We start from the raw sequence: 21701 nt of genomic DNA, 5'->3' as shown, positions 1-21701 counted from the left end.
TTCACTTTCCCCTTCCTTCTTTAATCTCCTTATACACTGAACATAGTCATCCCCCTGTCTCTCTTCTACTGGATATCAAGTCTCAATCCACCTATATTTGAAATACTTATTACATAAATCGGGTTGTATTCATCCCCTTTTGTGTGATTGTTATTTATGAGTTCCGATCAAATCTACAGGTGATTGTTTCCTTTATCCAAAACCCATCTCTTTTCTTTATCTTAAATCTGCTCCTCTCATCCAATAACTCTCTCCCAAGTACTATATCACCTCGATTTGCAAACTTTACCCATTCGTTTGGTACTTGAATACAAACACGAAATACAAACTCTTTCCACAAACTCCATTTACAACTCCTTTTTTCTTCCGATTGGCTATACCTAAGTTCGTTTTTTGTTTTATTTGAAATTGCAGGTAGTTTGCGCTTCAATTCATTTCAATTAGAGTTTCAACTCATTTTCATTAAAGGTTTAAAGATTTCATCTTGAGATTTTATTTAGGTAAAAGAATCTCCAACTTATTTCAATTTATATTACTAATTTTTCTTATACCATGTATTTTGCTGGTTTTATATTTGAATATTGTGGCGTTACATGTGTTGCAATTGTGCTAATTCTTTTTGAGGCATTTTTTAGATTACTAATTTTTGAATTAGAATAATTTTCATTTTTATATTATCTATTTTATTACTGATTTTTTTTTATGTTAATATGTTATTCACATTATATTGCTATTATGGTCATTTAGGATTGGAAGGGAGGAGAGGAGATCTAGCAAAGCTTTATCTTCCGACACGAAATGGAAGGGATCGAAAACCTTAGATACACTTGAGAATGATGGTGTTGGTATGAAGAGTTGTACTATGTTGAATGAGGCTTATGATCGTTTTGGTGAAGTTTGTGCTAAATATGCCAAGACATTTACTTAGGTATGTGTATTTCATTATTGCTTATTTCCTTATTTTCTTTTACTTGTAGATGTTATTTTAAGGCAAACATGATTAGGACTAGGACTCCATTGAGACTCAGACCTTCAACAATTTTTACAAAGAGATTAGCCTAATAGAATGTTATGGATCCGAAAATGTGTCTTATCCCTTCAGCAAATACTAAAAAATGATCTTTTATTTTAATGTGCGGGAACATTACTCATGACACCAGAGCGCCGAAGAGCAGTTTGGGCAATATATATGTCTAAGGATAACTTAACTATTATGTTTCTTGCACAATAACTTATAGGTATAAAGATAATATCTTTTATAAAATGAGACAAATGTGTGAATGATGAACTGAACAAAGTGTATTTACATTACAGTGTGGTGTAGAAGTATAGTAGATGGACCTAATGCCTCCCATATCACACCCAAGGCTCTTGACAGATAGGAGAAAAAACTTTATTTATTATGGTAAAGTGTATTTTGCTATTATGGTCATTTGCTGGAAGATAAAGCTTTGCTGGACCACACTTCTTTCATGTCCTAGTGTGATTATAAAATCGGATAATGTTGCTTGTATGATGTTAAAGTTGGCTGGTATATATTGAGATACTTTAATTAATTGAGTATATATATATTGAGACAACAGTCTATGTTAGTGTTGCTTCTACCCTCAAATCACTTGTACCAAACTATTTTCTAATATCAATAAAATGCAATAAGATAATAAAAAACCGTTGTATGTAGCCATTCTGACAAATGTTACAAATGAATAAAGCGTTGTCTGAACATAATATACACAAATTGAGGTTTACTTGATCGTTGTAACAAGATGTTCCACACAATACTATTATAGCAGGAAAAACTTATAACAATATGTCACACCCAACGGTTGTGTAAAACTAAACCATTGTGTTTTAAATATTCAAATAATATGTTTTTATGTAGAAACTCTTGAATGACTACAAGTCTAACAACAGTTTTATATGCCCTCGATGTTGTCTTGGATTCAAACAGACAACATATGGGTACTGTTTTCTAATACACATATCAGACAACGCCTCAATACTCAACGGTATCAGACAACAATTCCTGTTTTTCTTGTAGTGCATAATGACCCAACAATACCCCAAACATGCTCTAGTTAAATTATTCGGAATCTTAAAGCAACTCCAATGGAGAGTTTCAAGAGGGGGCGCCAGTGCCATGTGGCATGACGTGGCTTGACACCCTTTTTAGCGCTCAATTGGAGTTGAGAGATGTCACTGGGGTGCCAAATGAGTTGGCATGGGGTGCTAACTTGGGTGCCAAAAGTTGGAATCCCATAAAGTAGAAAAATGGCCCTAATTTTCACAATTTTGGAATAAAATGCCCTTAATACCCACAATATAAAAATATGGCATTTTCTCTCACAAAAAAACGTTCATAAAACATGCGTTTATACTTATACACATATGTTGCTGTTGCTGAATTGGTATTGCCTTGCAAATAGGAGCTTCGCGCACTGGAAGTTACCTGTTCGAATCCAACTTGCAGCAAAACATATTATTTTAGCACAAAAAGGCATAAATACCATGTGTTTGCAAAAATCAAACGCATGAAAAACATGGGTGTTATTCAGTAATGTATTCTGTAGATGTGCTTTCAATATTTTTTTTATTTTTATTTTTAGTTTTCAGTTTTTAATTTTATAACTAATATAAACGCAAATTAAAAATGTGTTTCCTGAAAACGGAACTTAAAAATGCGTTTTCATGTGATAAAAATGGCCATTTTTCTGAAATGTGAGATTTTGGGCCATTTTACTTGAAATTGTGATATTACGAGCTAACATCCCATAAAGTAGGGTGTCAACTTCATTTGCGGTCCCAATGTGGTCCCCGGTGCATACAATATCATTTCTCTAATATATTTCTATAACCATTTTTTATTAAATTAATGAAGTTGACATCTTGGGATGCCAACCGTTGAAGTGTTTTTTGAAATATGGGTGCTCAAAATGATATTGAAGAGAGAGAATTTAAAATATAATATTTTTGATTATGTGGCGAATTTGGCGTGCAACCTTTAAAGGTGCCAACCATTAATTGCTCTTATAGCTAGCTTTTGTATCTCCTAAAGATTACACAGTTTCATGGACAACTGTTGATTTTCTAAATCATATCCCATTATGTAATCTTGTTGAGCCGTCAAACCTATGACAGTTAGTTTTTCTAGAGTCGGACCATTTATGGAGCTGGGCATCACTGTCATGCAAAAGTAATTCAATATGGAATCCATGAATAAATCATCTTCGTCCAGTTGCAGCCTTGCTCCGCCAGCAAAGTTAAATGAAAAAATCGGAGAGTCGGATCTTTTCACTTGTTCCACAAATCCATAGAAGCATAAATCTGCTGTATTTAGCTTTTTCTCGAAACCTCTTCTACGTAGTTCAATTGCCACTTGAATGCTAACTATGTCGTAGGCATCCACTGTCAACCATGTTTTAATAGTACCACTGTCAATAATCACACCAGTACCACCTCTACCTGCTCTGTGAGCAAATACTTTAGGGTCGATATCAAGTTTTATCTCTCCCAAACTTATGCTTTCGAGAAAAAGTCGATAATGAGCGCTACCGGTGTCTATTCTTAAAGGTGTGGTATTATCATCTTGTACATCTGCCTCGTCACCTAGACTGAGTCCTGCATATGGATGAAAGGGATCAGTTACCACTCCATTGATGTAATACGAGAACTTTTTAGCTCCCAAATTGTGTAGCCAATGCACAAATGATGGACGCGGGGGACTAAGTCCAAAAATCCCGTAAAAGTTTTCTTCACCTAACATACTACCCTTTCCGCTGCAAAACATACCCATGATCACTTTATCTACCGTAGCATCCTGAAAGACAAATCTCTCATATGTTAGATAACTTTCTAATCTATGTTGGCCGTCACCATAGCTTGTTTGGACCATGCAATTTCCAGTTGAATTGCAGTAACCTAGATTCTTGCATGCATCACTCTTACATGTGATGTTGTTCTGAGTAGATGAGCGGCGAGGTGAGTACTTGAATTCTCTTTCAAAAGAATCTCCAATCACCCATGTAAGACGGCTGCCAGTATCCATGGCTAAATATGAAGTTTTGGAAGCTATCAGTTTTATGATAAGGGAGGGAGGGAGAAAAACGATGAAAGAGTTGCAGCGTAACTCCTCTATGAATTGGTTTAGTGTTTGCATCAGGCGATAATAATAAAAGTAAAAGGATTGATAAGCTGAAGTATGATTGGATTGCCATTTTATGATAGATCATAGGCATGTTTCAGGAATATTGTATAGAGTTTCTTGTAGAGATATCTTATATATATGAAAAATATTAAATTGTATTATACATTCATTCTGATAACTTTGGGTCATGCCGAAGGTACCAGTTAACCACCGTATGTAAGATCATGCATGCAAAAACAATCATATAACCACCATATCTACTTAAGAGTATAAGGGTTGGAGCCATTTTTTACTATTTAAATACGGAAACACCCATCCAACTTTTACATACTAACAGTAAAATGCCGTTGCATTTGTTATATTACATGTATATTATATTATCATATCTATCTATACTATACTATTATAAGCAGAACACTCTCTATTTGGTAGTCGTTGGTTGCTCGGTACAGTTGTTTGATACGACAAATAATAACTGTTAGATCTAAAGTCACATAGACGAGAACCGTTGGATATAATAATAAATATTATTATATTAATATTAAATATTCAGGGTTTGAACCCTGTCAACAGCTTATTATATTTAAATTTCTATATTTTTTATTTTAACAATTTCTAAATGTTCAGGGCTCGAGTCCCGTGAACAACATATTATATTATATTATTTATTTTTCAGTTAAATCTCAAATTATCACAAAATATCCTCTATTTGGTAGTCAGTTGTTCGGTATAGTCGTTTGATACGGCAAATAACAACCGTCAGATCTAAAGTCAGATATATGGGAACCGTTGGATGCAATAATAAAATAATATTATATTAATATTTAAACTGCTCTCGTAGATCTGGAGTTTGAACCCCGTCAATAACTTATTATATTTAAACTTTTATATTCTTTATTTTAACAATTTCCATAGATTGAGGGCTTGAGTCTCGTGAACAACATATTATATTATATTATTTATTTTCAGTCAAGTCTCAAATTATCACACAATATTTATTATTAAAACTTATTATGTTCTTTAATTTATTTTTCAACTATTAAAAATATATATCAAAATATAATAATTTTAAGATATAATTATATTATTAAAAATTATTCAAGTGTTAAAATCAATCAGTCTATCGCACGGGTTATGGGCTAGTATATTTTATACTTAAATACCGTACAAATGTATCACTGTTGACAACTTCATAGTTTGCACGTTTCCATAAAATTAAAAATATTATTCAATCAATACTACCCATTTGCATATCTGCACATAGATTTCAAAAGTAGTTTGAATTCAAATTTCACTATTAAGTATTTCTCTCGTCTTTTATATATTCAAACTCTAGTTTACCTATAATTTTCTCATTTATTTATTTTTTATTTGCAGGTTCGACTATGTAGATTGAACAAACCTCCCGGTGTTACTACTCAATTCAAGGTTTTCAAATCATTTTTCGAAAATACCCAATCGAAAATACATCGCTATTGTACAGGTTTAGTAAATCGAAAATACCTGATTACTAGTTGACAAAATCTAGCACAATACATTCCAAATTACATTGTTGCAGTCATTAGAATGGTAAAATTGTTAAATATATGATCCTATTGGGGCCTTTCTCTAACACCTTAAGATTTTAGATGAGCTAATTACTCAAAACGGTATCAGATCTTAGGCTGGCGGGGGAGAACTAAGGATTCCCAGCCACCCCCAATATATATGATCCAATACAAAAATGTCAATTATCCATCCCATCCCTAATTGCCAGCATTCAGCTCAATAGACAGTGGCCATACTGATCTTAGGGCTTCATCGCTATCTACTGGACTGTTCTGCATTTCGGTGTCTCTGGCAGTAGAGTTGCAATTTCCTTGCATCATGTGTTGCTACATATGCACATATGACATAACTACTGCCTAACTGGAGCACAGGAACGAACTAAATCTGCTGCTCCAACACCTTCCTCGTCTGCCACGATATTGAGCATCAACATAGGTAAACATATGCATTCCCACTGGCTCCAAACTGTTAACTGTGTCGATCCCAAAATCAATTTAATGAATAGATTCCAGTCTTCCAGGTGATCAGTTAATCAGGTTACAGTAAACTGAAGCACTAGCACAAAAAAAAGGTCCTGATTTTGTAAGAGTTCTGTAAAAACAATCAGTGACGATGTTTGATGGAACAACGAAAACAAAGTACCTGGGAAATTGTTTAAGAATACAAAAAATAAGCAAAAGCTAGCATGCAGTCTAATTTGTTGCCATGTACTGCAATCTGGCAATGGTAACTTAGGATTAAGATTAAACATAAGAAAGGACATTAAATTTAAGAATGGTATAGTGTAAATACACAAATCGAATGGATTCATTTAGTCTATTTTGATCTCACCCTCCAAAATTCCTTTCTCTAACAATAGGGGCAGTTCTTTGAGTAAATCCAGATCTACCATGACAAGCTGAACCACTTGACCTATAAACTTCTACCTGAAAATATGTAATACACGTACATAAGCAACAACATGTAAAAAATCAAGGCCAAATTATTAAATGTCAAAAAAGTGACAAGTCAAATAGTATGAGCATAATATTAAACACCTCAGTGATTTGAAGAAGAGATACTTGCCCAGCAACCTAGGAGCTAGTTCAAGAACATCGATTCTAAAGAAATCAGCAGAGAATGTCATCATCATTTTTGTTGATAATGGCTTGTTCAAGATGTTGGTATTCAATATTAATTACATTGATGATAATAATATGTATTTCCATTAGCTGCAATTGCAACAATGCAAGGTTAGGTACGCTACGTCCTTGATATATTAGTGATAATACTAATATATTCGTTTTGATCTGATTAGCAACAAACACAGTCATTAGGAAATAGTCTAACCAATTGAGCCATTGTTGCATTAAAAATGCTAAAATCGGTGATATTATAAACTGTCTAAAACAGTTCATTCAACTCATCGATTCAATTACTAGCAACTAACGAAATGCATAAACTTATCCAAAGAAGGACACAAAATACTTGATTCTTAATCTTCTCACATAAGCAAATTCATTTATTATCTATTCATACAAATCAAAAAGTTTCACATTACTACTCGTTTAAGTCAACTCACAAAGTTCATTAAAGGGCATCCCACAAACTCTGAGAACAACGAAAGTATTACCACTACAAACTAAGTTAAAAGCTGCTACCACTACATAATACAAAATACCCAATTTACAAACTAATTACTTCATAATCAAATTTTAAATATGATTGAGACATATAGTGTAGAGATCACAATTTACATTACAAGAATAAAGATAATAAAAATTTGAAGCATAATTCATGTAATTATAAAAACAATTAACATAAAAGCAAAACAACAATTCCATTCAACTGAGTTGTTTACAAATCCTAACAATTGGTAGAACCTATCAATTACATATAAGCACTAGACTTGATACATACAAACCCAAGACTTGAAACTACAGTATACGGACATTTGAAACACATGTTAAAAATTAATTCTGAGGAAACTTATTCAGTTGTTAATTTAAACAGGTTATACATCTTAGTATGCAAGTGAGACAAGTAACATTTGAATTTATTACTTCCGGAAGATAATGAGCAGGATTTACATCAGGAAACAAAATGTAATTCACATATAACCCAACCCAAGTATCTATGTTACCCTACCAAACAAACTTAATAATATTATTCACTTATAACCCAACCCCAGTATGTAAAGAATTCAGAGGACAAGTAGAGATAGCCAGTTTCTTATAATAATGTAAGCACATTAAAAAGTACATGGAGTTACACTTTACAAAAACAGAAGTGTTTAATAAACTTGATAAACCATAAGTAGATCAACCTTCCAAGGCCCAGCAAGAAAAGCAGGTTTCTCGGTTTTTAGACCTAGGCGTTGCTGTATGGTCCCCAACCCTGCTTGTGCAAACAGGAAGATAAGTAAATCATATTTAAAAAGATAGAGTGCAGATCAAACAGAGAAGATATACTGGTCTAATGGCAATTATGTAACAGGTCTTGTTCGTGAGTGTTCACCGGGTGGACCGAGTTGGTCTTAGGACCTTAGAGCCTTCTCTGGCCTGTTGGATATAGACCTTGTTGCACTATACGTTGAGAAACCATACAGTGTCAGCTATTCGTTAACCTATGACTGTAGAGTTGCAATATCCTTCAACCATGTATGTATGTTATCTATGAACATAACTACTGCATCTTTGCATCTGAATGTAATGTTAACGTGAAAAGTTTCAGTTCATAATATATATTTCCTAAACTAGGTATTCATGAAAAGAGGGCAATTACAAGGCAAAGTCAAGGATAAATAAGATACAGTTCAGATCAATCAGAGGATATATATATGGGCCAAGGAGCAAATTTGTGAAGGTTCTCATCTTAACAAAATCTAGCACAATACATTGCATTGTTGCAGACATTAAGATAGGCAAAGTGTAAATCATCAGATCCCTAATTGCCAGCATTCAGCTCACTAAACAATGACCATGCTGATCTTAGGGCCTTATGCCCTTATCGGTATCTACTGGAGTGTTCTCCCTTTCTCCTAGAAACACTATATTTAAAGAACCATATATTGTCAACTTGTCAGCTACACAGTACCTCTGGCTGTAGAGTTGCAATTTCCTTGCATCATGTGTGTGCTTACAAATGAACATAACTGCTGCCTTTTTCCATCTATATATAAGGAACAAAAAACTTTAAATTGTATATTAATCTTTTAAACATTATAATCATTAATAGAGGGCAATGATAACGGAAAGTGAAGGGGCTTCCATGCTATTCATATTTATACAGAAGTCAACCCAATAGAATTACCACTGACCGGAGCACAGGAACGAACTAAGACGTCACGGACAGCTGCTCACCTTCCTTGTCTGCCACAATATTGAGCATACTATGGAGACCAAAACATAGGTAAACATATGCATGCCCACCGCGTCCAAACTGTTAACTGAGTCCATCCCAAAATCAATATACTGAATAGAAACTAGTCTTCCAGATGATCTGCGAGTTCATATTTAATGTTAAACTAATAATCAGTGTACAGTAAAATAAAGCATTAGCACAAAAAAAGGTCCCGATTATGTAAAAGTTCTGTAAAAACAATCAGTTATAATGTTATCAATGTGAATGTTTGATGGAACATCGAAAACACAAGTTCATTCCAATGAAAGTAACCCAACTCCCATTTAAGGATCCTAATCTTCAAACTCGGGTAATCTCACAAATTTCCAAATACCAGTTATAGTAACTTACCAGGTTCACCGGAGTGAAAATCCAAAATGGCAAAATGCCAGCATTAACTAAGATACTTAAAGGCAATTGTTTAAGAATACAATATATAAGCAAAAGCTAGCATCCAGGCTAATTTGTTGCCATGTACTGCAATCTGGAAATGGTAACTTGGGATCAAGATTAAATATAAGAAAGGACATTAAATAATGTCTCATGAAAACCTGTTTATACAATTCCATTGGTCCAAGAGGATATATAAGTTACTTAAAGTATGTGAATAAACTTATTAAAGAAACTCATACCAAAGATATAGATTACACAGTAAAACAGGGTCGATATATCATATAGCTGCTACCACTACATTATACAAAACACTCGGATTTACAAACTACTTACTACATAATCAAACTTAGAATTATAAAAGCCGTGGTTTACAAACTAATTCAAGCATAGTGCAGAGATCACAATTTACATTCCAATCAAAAAGATAATAAGAAATTAAAGCAGAATACATGTAATTACAAAAACAATTAACGTAAAACCGAAACAACAGTTCAATTCAATTAATCTGTTTACAAATCCTAACAATTAAGTACAAACTTGATACATACAAACCCTAACCCTAGACTTGAAACTAAATGGGCATTTGAAACACGTGTTCAATCCCATGCACCGCAAAAACAGAAGAGAGATATATATCGGGATCAGTAATAGAAGTGTATTGAATTGTGAAGTTGGAAGGAGTAGCCGTAATTTGCAAAGTCTTCGAATGCAGGAGAGTAGGGAGATTAGAAAGAGTTTCGAAGGCTCGAAGTTGATCGAAAGAGAGTCGTTGAGGAATGATATGATAGAGAATATCATCATGATCAATTTCAATCCCGTATCGAAGACCAATCATTGCGGCATTGAGGGGAACAAACAATGTGGCCTGGTCAGGCAACACGGGTCTGGTAGAATGTCCCGCTAATAAGAGTCCCCAAAGAGTGAAATCATGGTCTAACAAGGCTCGAAAAATGTTATGAAGTTCGTCTTCATAGAAGGAAGGAGGCAGTGCGGAATACTCGGAAGGTATAATTGCAGGGGTTAGATCAGATGTTGGATGAGAAACAACTGCGGTTGATGGCGGTGGAGTTGCGGTGGCGTTGGAGGAGGGAAGGAACGGTGCTGAGGTGCTAAAAAGCATTAGACCTAGGGTTGCTACAATGGCATTCAACATCATTCTGATTCTGATGATGATGCGCATTATAAATACTATATAGAGAGCGAATTATATATTGGGCCCTGAGGGCAGTAAACTCTTTCCCTTGATCTCTTTATAGTGCTCCGATTCGGGCCGACTTTTTATTAATCGAATCTGACCGAGTTTTATTTATTTTTTGATAAATTAAGCCGAGCGGAGCTTTTTTAATCAATAAAATATCGTGCTCGAACTCGATCTCGTTAGTTAACGAGCCGAACACAAGTTTTTAAAAATTCTGGTCAAATCAAATATGTTTATTTTTTTCTAAATTTTTTATTATAATACTAAAATATATCGATTTTAATATCCGTACAGTTGGATCATTTATAAATATTTTTTAAAAAATTCAAATTTCAATATGAGATTAACACTAGTTAGAAGTACTATTCAAATGATTGGTTAATTGTTAAAATAATAAAAAAAAATAAACTTATTTTTATGTAAATTTTGTCTTATCAATAAAATATATAGATATTGACATCCGTACAGTTGGATCATTCATAATTATTTTTTAAAAATTAAAACATCTAACATAGACAAACCACTACTAAAAAGTATTTGTCAAACTAGTGATTGAATGTTAAATACAAAACCAAATAAATTTATTTTTTATAAATTTTGTTATATCACTAAAATATATAAAATCTTGATATACATACGGATTAATCATTCATACATGCATATTTAAAAATAAGTGAAAATAAAGGATAATGAATGAAAATTTAACAAAATTATAAGCCACCATGCATTACGGTACTGGAAGAGAGTCCAATCCAAGAATTATAGTGTAATAAAATTGTCACTTGTCAGTGCCTCTGGCTTAGGAGTGTAAACGAGTCAAACTGTTCGTGAGCTACTCGAGTTCGGCTCGTAAAAAAATTGAATTTGACTCGAAAATAATCGAGCCAAGCTCGAACTTGAGTTTTTCGAATTTTTAACCAAGCCGAGCTCGAGCTTTAAATTATTCGGCTCATAAGTTTCGCGAGCCTTATTGAGACTCTTTTATTTTTAATTTTTTTATTATAAATATATTTTTATGTAAATATTTAATATTTATTATATATTATTTATTTTTATCGAGTCGAACTCGAGTCGAACCGATCATTTTATTTTTTTTAATATTGGGTGAATTAATTCGAGTTTTCGAGCCGAACTCGAGTCTACCGAACCTTTTACGAGCCGAACTTCAAATTTGAAATTAAAGGTTCAATCGAGTTCGAGTTCGAACTCGAGCCCCAAATATTTTAATCGAGCTCTCCAGGCTCGGCTCAATTACACCTACCTGTAGAGTTGCAATTTCCTTGCATCATGTGTGTGCTTATATTTGAACTAGGGGTGTTCAAAACATCCGTCAAACCGTGAATCCGGACCGGACCACGGCAATCCGAACAAAAAAAAAATCAAAATCGCAAAAACCGTTTTTAATGGTTCGGTTAACCGAACCGTTCACGCATAAATGGTTTGGTTATGGTTTTCAATAAATTAAAACTGTTTAAAGCAAACCGGACCGTTATATAATAATATATAAAAATTCTAATATATACCTATAAGTTAAGATATCATGTATGCTACATGTCTTTGTGCAAGATTTCAGGCTGATCCAAGAGAACCTCGCTTAATAGCTGTGAAAAGAATTTTCAAGTACCTCAAGGGTATAGCTGATCTAGGATTATGGTATCCTAGAGAATCAGATTGTATGCTAATAGGCTACTCAGATGCAGATTTTGCAGGATGCAAAATAGACAGGAAAAGTACAAGTGGAAGCTGCCAATTTCTTGGAGGCAGATTGGTTTCTTGGTTTAGCAAGAAACAGAAGTCAATTTCCACATCAACTGCAGAAGCAGAATATATTGCTGCAGGAAGCTGTTGTGCACAGATTCTTTGGATGAAGAATCAGTTACTGGATTATGGGTTAGAATTTTCTAAAATCCCTATTTACTGTGATAATCAAAGTGTTATTGTTATGACAGGTAATCCAGTTCAACACTCAATGACAAAACACATCAGCATTATGTACCATTTCATAAGGAAACATGTAATGGAAGGTACAGTGGAATTGCATTTTGTTCCAACAGATCAACAACTAGCAAATATCTTCACAAAACCACTATGTGAAGCTACTTTTACAAGACTGGTAAATGACTTGGAATGGTTTCAGGTTCTTTCTCTAAATCTGCTTAGTTTTTGTTCTCATGTATCAGACTTTATGATCAGTGTTTACAGATTGTCTTATCTTCATGTAATCTGTGCTTAAATTGAAAATTCATTAAATACTGATTGTTATCTAATATGGATCTTTATACTCTGATAAGTGTTTTGAATGTTCTGTGACTATTCAATCCAATGAGGATAATTGTGTTAGATGCTGACCTATCAGTCTTTAACATACTAGAAATCCCATGTTTGAATTAGTTGTTTATGTGGAAACTCATTAACACAAGCAAATTCTGATATTGGGCTTAGTCAAGTTTACTTTGTGTATCTTATTACTAAGTCACAAACTAGATTCTTGCTTCTTATCTGTCAAATTCTGATGTTAGTAAATCTTAAGGATGAACTAAGTGCTGATAAGCCTCACTTATCTGAAGAAAAGAAAAGAAAATAAAAGTCAGGTACTCCTTTGAGATCTAGAGTAAATATATGGAAGGGAAGACCCAAGTGCATTGTTGGTATTAAGTAATATGCATTAGAAAAGCAAATAAATTTTTCTTGGTGACTTTTCACATTCTCTGATTACTGGAGAAATACTCTGATAATAGCATAAATCCTGATAAGCAGTTGTGACTCACTTACACTGAGAAGCCACTGTAAAAAGGAATTTCAAAAGATGCATAAAATGAGCACAAACAGTTGAGGTGGACTCTTGCATAAATTTGTTCTATAGTAGACTTCATGATTGATGACAGATTTTAAGCACTTTTCTCAGTTATGCCTTATTTCTAAGATGTACTGAAGTTTATTAGACTTTAATCTTTAACTGATATTCTGCTGAATGCACACACACTTTCACTCCATATGAATGACGAAAATTAATGTGGTGATTAAGTTATTTTTGACAAACAGTTAAGTGTCATTTGCATAAATTCTGAGGACAAGTTCTGATGGAAGTTCTGACGATTAAACTCTGAAGAAAATAAGTCAGTATTTGTATGAAGGATCACAGAAAAAGATATTCACTTTTTGAGTACAGAAGCCATATTCTGGTGTCCATTAAGTTCTGATATTAGTCAAGTTCTGATATTAAATCCTGATGGAACCTCTGATGCTTACGTGACATCATTTATTTACTTGACTTATTTGTGGTAAAAACTGAAACGGTCATATTTAATCATAATATAATTAGGTGAGATAAAAACAGTCATAATCAATAAGGGTTAGGGGTAAACGTGTCTGTCCTGAAAAACTGCATGTGCACGGTAATTATTGCTTATTTCCCGTGCCCATTAACTCCTGCTTTAACTTTTTAATGACTGTTCACACGTTGCCAGGTGTACATTGTCTGCCATGCTTCAAAATTAACTGTATCTCTTGATGAATGTTTTGATTAAAATTATGGTCAATAATAAATTGTGATGATTAGAGGACACAATTGAAGCACAGGTTCATGCATCAGAACCTATGACAGTTGAAGCTGAGAATGTCAATTTTCAGAAAGAAACAGAAGCTGAAGGGTCAATTCCTCAGATAAATGCTGAAGCTCAAAGTTCTGATACTTTGAAGAGGAAAAGAACTGTAAGTTCTGATACTAAAGCAACTCCTTCATTGACAAGGAGATTGAAGAAAATGAGGGCAAATAGGTATAATGTTAAGCCTCCATCAGAAGACACTGAAAAAGCTGAGGAAGGGGATCAGGAATCTCTGATCTCAAAAGAGCCAATTATCATTGAAGCCCTTCCAGCTAAAGCTCAAGACACTATTCCTGATACAGTGATCACTCCTACCGTTTCTCCAGTCAGAGAGACAATAGTTGAAGGTTCAGGATTAAGTCCTGAAATTGATCTTCAAAGGCTGATTATACCAACTGTTTTATTTTTGAAAGCTCCATCTACAGTAGCTCAGCCATATATAGTCAACTCTCCAATCTTAGATGCTGAGATACCATCTACACCAGCTCTGGAGATAAATTCTGATGCTCAGAATTTAGATGAAGTTGTTCCTGAATCTTCAGTTGCATCACACACTCTTGTGTTGTCAGAAAATAATGAATCTTCCTTAAGTTCTGAAGACAGTGTTTCTGTTGAGACTCCAGTTCCCATTCTGGGAAAGGAAGAATTGGTCAAGAAATTTGTTGAACATGATGCTCCTGTACCTTGGGAAGAAACTCACAGGGGAGTTGAGTGGACCAAGAAGTGGAATGAATCAGATTTTATTCCAAGCACCAAAATTCTGACAGAGCATGTGTCAAAAGCTGATGAGTTATTGTCAAATTCTGATTTCAAGACTCAACTCAAGGTTACGGCTATGAGTACAAGAAGTCTTCATGGTCTACATTCCATTACTCATGCTAAGGTTGATACACTAAAGGAAAATGTTGATAAGCTAGATCTACAGATCAAGCTTGACAAGAACAGATATATCAGACCTACTCTTGAGAAAGTTGAAGCCATTTATAAGATTTAAGAGAAGCAACAGACCCAAATTACTGAGGTCCTACAAAATCAAACTTCTCAGAAAGCTCAATTGGATGAGATCCAATCTTCAGTTGAACTTTTTCTCTCTCTCTCTTACTTCCTAATGATGCCAAAAAGGGGGAGAAGGTAGTTAAGTCCAAATGCTCGCCTACTCAAATACTGAAGAAGAAGGATGATACAAGTGATGACCAGGGAAACTGTGATAAGAGCAGAGGTCAAGGAAAAGTTCAAGAAAAATCTTCACAGAAAGTAATTTCTGATGTTAGCAAATCTTCTACACAGAATAAGTCAAGTTCTGATGTTGTGAATGCTAAAAGTCTGAAGTCAAGTTCTGATAAGCAAAGTCTGATGTCAAGTTCTGATATCCTGATTCAATCAGGATCTAAAGACTTTCAGAAGTTTTTACAAACTCTAAAGCTAAAGGGGAAGCGGACTATTGTTTATTACAAAGATCCTAAAATCCAGACACTTGATGAGAAGATAGCTAGAAGATTATTTCTGAAACAAAATCCAGGAATGGATTTGGAAACTCTCAAGGAGGAAGAAGCTAGATTTGCAACTGAGAAGACAAATCTAAAGTCTAAAGCTTCTGATGCAAAGAAATCTCCAAGGCCTAAGGAAAAAGACATTGTGATCAAGGAAAAGTCAAATTCTGAGGCTTCAAAGTCCAAGACTAGATCACAGACTGAGATTGATCCCAAAGACAAAGGGAAAAGAAAAGTTGATGAACCAACCAAGCCACTGGAGATGAAAATTCCTCAAATCCTGATGAAACCAGTGTGCAAAATGGTTCAAGTTGCTGATGATAATCTTGTTGAAGATGAAACTGTTCAAATTCTGAAGAGAAGAAAGTTAATTGAAGAATCTAAAACAACCTCTGACACTGCTCAAGTTGTTCAGAATGAAGAACAGCAAGTTACAAAAGAAACAACAAATTCTGATCAAGCTATCAAGACATCAACTACTGACAATGCTCAAGTTGATTTGAAAAAGATGACAATTGCTGATAAGAAGAAGCTGTTATGGAAGAAAGCTACTCCAGTTGAACCAAAATCCAATCCTATGATTAATCAACTCGCAACATTTGGGTTGAGAGCCAAGCAACCTAGAGATAGAGCTGGATTAGGTTTTGATGAAGAGAAGATACAAACAGGAGTAGAAGTTACTCTAAGAGATCCTTTCATATTGACAGACAAACCATATGAACAAATCAAACAAAAGCACTTTGACAAAGTGTTGTCTGCTCAAATTTTGATGGATGCTCATGATAAAGAAAATCTAAAAGAGAAATTGATCTTATTTCTCAATGATGGAAGAACTTACAGACTAGCTGATACTGATATGCTAAAGAAGTCTGTCGGAGAGCTTCAACATATTCACTATCTTCTGGAAGTAAAATCTGATATTACAAGAAGATGGTCAGAATACATTTTGAAAGCTATAAGAGATCTACTCAGAATATCTGGTACAAAGGCTTCTCAGTACATTCTAATGATTACTGAAGATGATGGAAGAGAAATTCCTATGCTGAAGAACTCTACTAAGGTGGAAGTTATTCTGAAAGGAAGATGATTATGTTATAATGAAAACTCTTCACTTCCTAGAGTTATCAGACTTGGTGATGGACTTGAAAGAACATCAATTCAAGCTCTCGGAACAGCCATTTATCAAATTGGTGACAGTAAAGATGAAGAACTGATGCAGGTCAAAGCACAGTTAGTTGAAGTTCTGAGAAAAGCTGGTAAAATATTTTGTTAAGAATCATTATGGATTCAGGTTGATCCAGTGATGTTGGTAAAGCTGCATGTTCTGTAAGTTATAGTTAATAGTCTTATTAAACTCTCATTGCATTTGAACTTAAATGTTTTTGACATCATCAAATCTATTAACTTGTATATTTTTGCATAATTTACAAGTTGGGGGAGATTGTTAGATATATTTGAGATGTCATGTCTAATATGTTTCATGTTTAGTTTTTTAGATCTTAACAAATAGGAATGTCAGGACTTACTGGAATCAGTACTTACTGGAAGTCAGAACTTAAGGTTATATCAGAACTTAAGGTCATATCAGAACTTAAGTACGGGAGGACTTACAGTTAAGGAAGGAAGCTGATTTATAGGAAAGAAGATCGAGACTAATACAAAAGAAGATATGCATGGAAAGAGTTAGAAGATAAGAAGACTTGTATAAGATATCTGATTGATATATTTTAGGAGACAGAATTATATTTCATATCAATTAGAAGTTATCTTGTAACTGTGTACTATATAAACACACACATAGGTTTACACTATATGTGTTATCATTATCGAGAAGATTATACGTTGTAACCTAGCAGATCTTAGTGATATTTGTTCATCACTGAGAGAGAACAGTTTCATTGTAACAGAGTTTATTATATTGAATATATATGTTTACTGTTACTTGTGTTCGAAATCGATTTGATTGTATTAAATACTGTCTTCAACCCCCTTCTACAGTGTTGTGTGACCTAAAAACATATATTGCATTGATTAACATTAAAATTATCTTTCAACCAGACCATCAAAAATTAGATCAACATTGATTATATTTTTAGAAACCAGGCCATCAACAAAACTTTTAACAATTAAAGATCAAGGTCCAAGCAGCAGATAATTGTCCTCAATTCAGAGCCAAAATCCTGTACATAACAAATGAAAATTATAGTGTAAGATTAGAGTTGTGGCAGGCAGAATTATTACTTTATATATATGTACAGACTACATGGATATTAGATTTTACGACACCAGTACTTTAGCATTAGTGTTCAAAACATTTTATAAATAGTACTTCAGCGTTAGTGTTCAAAACATTTATAAATAAGAAATTATCAATTGAAATGCATCCATCAGAAATATATGTACTTAATCACTGTACTGGTCATGCCTCGAAAGAACCTATGTGTTCATTTGTAAAGTTTCATAAAAGTTAATTAATTATTTAACACATGTTAATATTGCATAAAACTTTATAGCGATCTGGAAGGATACGACAACTTAAGCTCATTTACTCCTTCCACAAGACATGTACAATACAAATATCTATACTTGAACAAGTGTCTAAAAGTGTTTTTAAATAAGAAACTGTCAAGCAAAGCACATCCGTGTGAGAAGGATTATATCATATATCATTGCATTTTATGCTAGTAATACTTAACAAAATTACTAATTAGATAATAAATGTATTCAGGAGCATAATGACCACTTTGCGAAACTACCTGACTAAGTAAAACCTTTGGCATATGATGTTAAAAACGTCTCTTATGTGGAAAGCCAGACACTTGGTTGTGATATCTCAAAAGATACAAGTAGAAATAGGGGAGCTGATTTAAAAGACCTATCTTCTAGTGAAACGGAGCGAAACAGCAACGAGTTTCCGCATAGAAGCAAGCACTCTGAGCAGGAGAGTGAAGTTCATACTAGTGTTCATCAACTATGTACTAGTTCAGATTTGATAGATGGACTACGAGACCACAGGGATAATTTTCATAGCGAAAGCAAGTCCCAAATTTTAATAAACAAAGATATTTTTGTTATGTACCAACCTGATGAGTTCAAACTGATAAAAACAAAATTGTTTAGCTCTTATCCACGATTGGGAAGTAATATTTCGATATGTTTCTTCTCATATACAAGAAAACAAGTGATTAATATATTATATATATATATATATCTTAATAAAAGTATATTTATCAGTTTATATACTTTAAACTAAAAAATTAAAAGTTAAGCATATACTTTATTCTTTCTTTTAATCCCATGAAGACTACGACACCAATCTTCTCCGCAAAGAAGCACTTGAACTGTTTCAGGGGATAGTGATGGGCGATATGTGTCAATAACTCTGCCACCTGCACTAAAAGTAGCTTCAGAGGCTACTGTTGTGATAGGAATTGCAAGAATATCACGAGCCATCGTAGACAAGATGCGATATTATAAAGTATTAACTTTCCACCACTCTAAAGCATCAAAAGAGTGTGAATCTTCGCAAATAAAACAACCTTCTTCTAGATAATTATCAAGATCATACTTCAAAGGTTGAACCGTTTCAATTGTTTTCACAAAATTACTAAATTCTGACCAGCCCGAGGATGAAATTTGAATAGTATCACCTTCTTTTCGTAAACCATTTTGTGTTTCTCCACTTTGTTCACCATTTCCTGATTGAAATTCAGCCACATATTCATCATATAACTCATATAAAGCCTCTCAAACCTTAACAATATTCTCTTTCGCTACACTTGGATGATACATTTTAGGGAAGCAAAATTCAATGACTCTCATCTTACATCGAGGATCCAAAATGGTACCAATAGCCATTAATAAATTAACTTCACCCCAATACTTATCAAATTTCATTTTCATAGCTTCTATCATACTATACATAAAGTCCTCTTCATCACTGATCTCCAAATGCTTCTTATCCAATACAACCTTCACCCGACAAACTTCATTTAAAAACAAGTTAGAAGTCGGATACTCACTTCTTGAAATGATGTTACTAGCTGAATTAAACACCTCTAACAGCTCACAAACCTTCTCTATTTTCAACCAGTCTTCAGGATTTGGACAACAATAGTAATTAGGTTCACGATATTGAAATCTTGGAAAGACATCTTTGAACTTGATTGCGGTTGATAACGTTTGAAAAGTAGAATTCCACCTGGTTTTGCAATCGAGAATAAGCTTCTTGTGAGGCACTTGCAACTGCTGAGCAATTTCTGAAAATAATATAAGTCGTCCTCCAGATTGATTGAGTTTTCCTTTATATCATTCAACACAACAGAAGTTTTTGGTCTCTTTTTCTTTTGAAACTTAGAATTTTCTTCACCTTCATCACCCTCTTCATTATTAGTACGCCTTTTATCCAAATTCTCATTGTTGACATCATCTAGAGGATTCGTATTTATACAAGCTCCACGAACAGTTTCATTGTTGGAAGAATGTAGTTGTTGCGAAGATGACATGCTGGCCAAGAAAAAGTAATATAAAAAAATGATAGCATATAAGAATAAAAGTGATACCAGAAAAAATAACAAGAAGACATTTTAGGCAGAGTAAAGTGCGGAAAGTTGAATTTATTTGCTAGGATATCATGCCAAAAAAGGTATTTATAAACAAAATGAAGTGTTGAACTTAAAAAGGAAATCATTACGAAAGATTCAAAGCAACCCGAAATTTGATCAACAGTATCATAAACACGGAGCTAAGCACACATTATCAGTAGCAAAAATGCTCATTCCCTTACTTCTGTAGTTCCCTTCTGTAATTGGGAAAGGGGTTTGGCTTGCAAAGGACTGTAGAATACAAAGTGACGATCGAATTGACTAGTAGTGCTGGTAGGTGAAGCGAAAGGATTAAACTAATACTAGGGTTTTTAATACAAAAGCGTTAGATATTCAAAAAATCATCATATATATTTATGATTCATTAAAATATTTTAACATGTATATATATAATATAAAATATATATTAAATAAAGGTAAAACTCGATTAGGCTCGCGAGCCTTACAAACCGAACACATCAAAGCTCGAGCTCAGCTCGGTGTACTATTCGAACTATTCGATCTCGGGCTCGGCTAGTACCGAATCGAATTTGAATATTTAACGAATCGAGCTCGAGCCGCTCACGAACTGTTTGACTCATTTACAACCCTACTCTTGACCCACATGCTCACATAATTCACATAGCACGTAAGCACATAACTCACGTATCACATAATTCATATCACACATGTCTCGGTTCGTCAAAAGATTTGATTCGGTAAGTTTAAAACTGAAATCCGGTAAAAAATATGATTTATTGATCAATGATCAACTCAAGATGACTCGTAAAACAAGAGAACTTTCGAAACAAAAGAATTTGGGTCTCAAAAATATTTTTAATGAAAGCGGAATATTTTTCTCAGTCTAGACGCGTTCGTTTCACATTAAACGGATGAACGGTCTATTTTCTACGAATGAAATACGAATAATTCAATTAATAATAGCATTAATTGAATATTCAATACTCTATAAATATTTTTAAAAACTCGAAATAATTTCTAGGAATTATTTGGCTTAATTATAAATAATTGTATTTTATTTAACTTTTAATTGATTAAATAAATTATTCAATCAATTAAATACATAAATAATTAACTAAAATAAATTATAAATTATTAAATCAAATTTGAATTTTTGAAAATAATAAAAGAATTTTTTTTGAATTAAAATAATTCAGTTAACTATTTAAAATAATTAGCTAAATTAATTTTTGAATTTGAAAATAACTTTTTGGAATTTAAAAACAATTTTTGAAAATAAAATAAGATTTTTGATTTATTTTAAAATAAAAAATATGTACAAACAAAATTGAATTGGGGAATTAGGTTTTTAAAGATCGAAACCGGGTTGTAATCGGG

At 33.5% G+C, this 21701-nt stretch overlaps 1 long non-coding RNA gene across 1 annotated transcript; it reads left to right on the top strand.

Moving 5' to 3' along the window:
* On the top strand, window positions 1–5750 carry LOC141705559 (uncharacterized). The gene is made up of 4 exons (XR_012568394.1): window positions 1–179; window positions 415–500; window positions 748–928; window positions 5522–5750. It is a non-coding gene; the product is annotated as an uncharacterized LOC141705559 (long non-coding RNA).
* Window positions 5751–21701: the final 15951 nt, after the last annotated feature.

Source organism: Apium graveolens, chromosome 2, assembly GCF_009905375.1.
Source record: "Apium graveolens cultivar Ventura chromosome 2, ASM990537v1, whole genome shotgun sequence".
Classification (NCBI taxonomy): Eukaryota; Viridiplantae; Streptophyta; class Magnoliopsida; order Apiales; family Apiaceae; genus Apium; species Apium graveolens.
The sequence above is the reverse complement of the archived record's forward strand: the minus strand, read 5'-3'. Positions and strand labels throughout refer to the sequence as shown.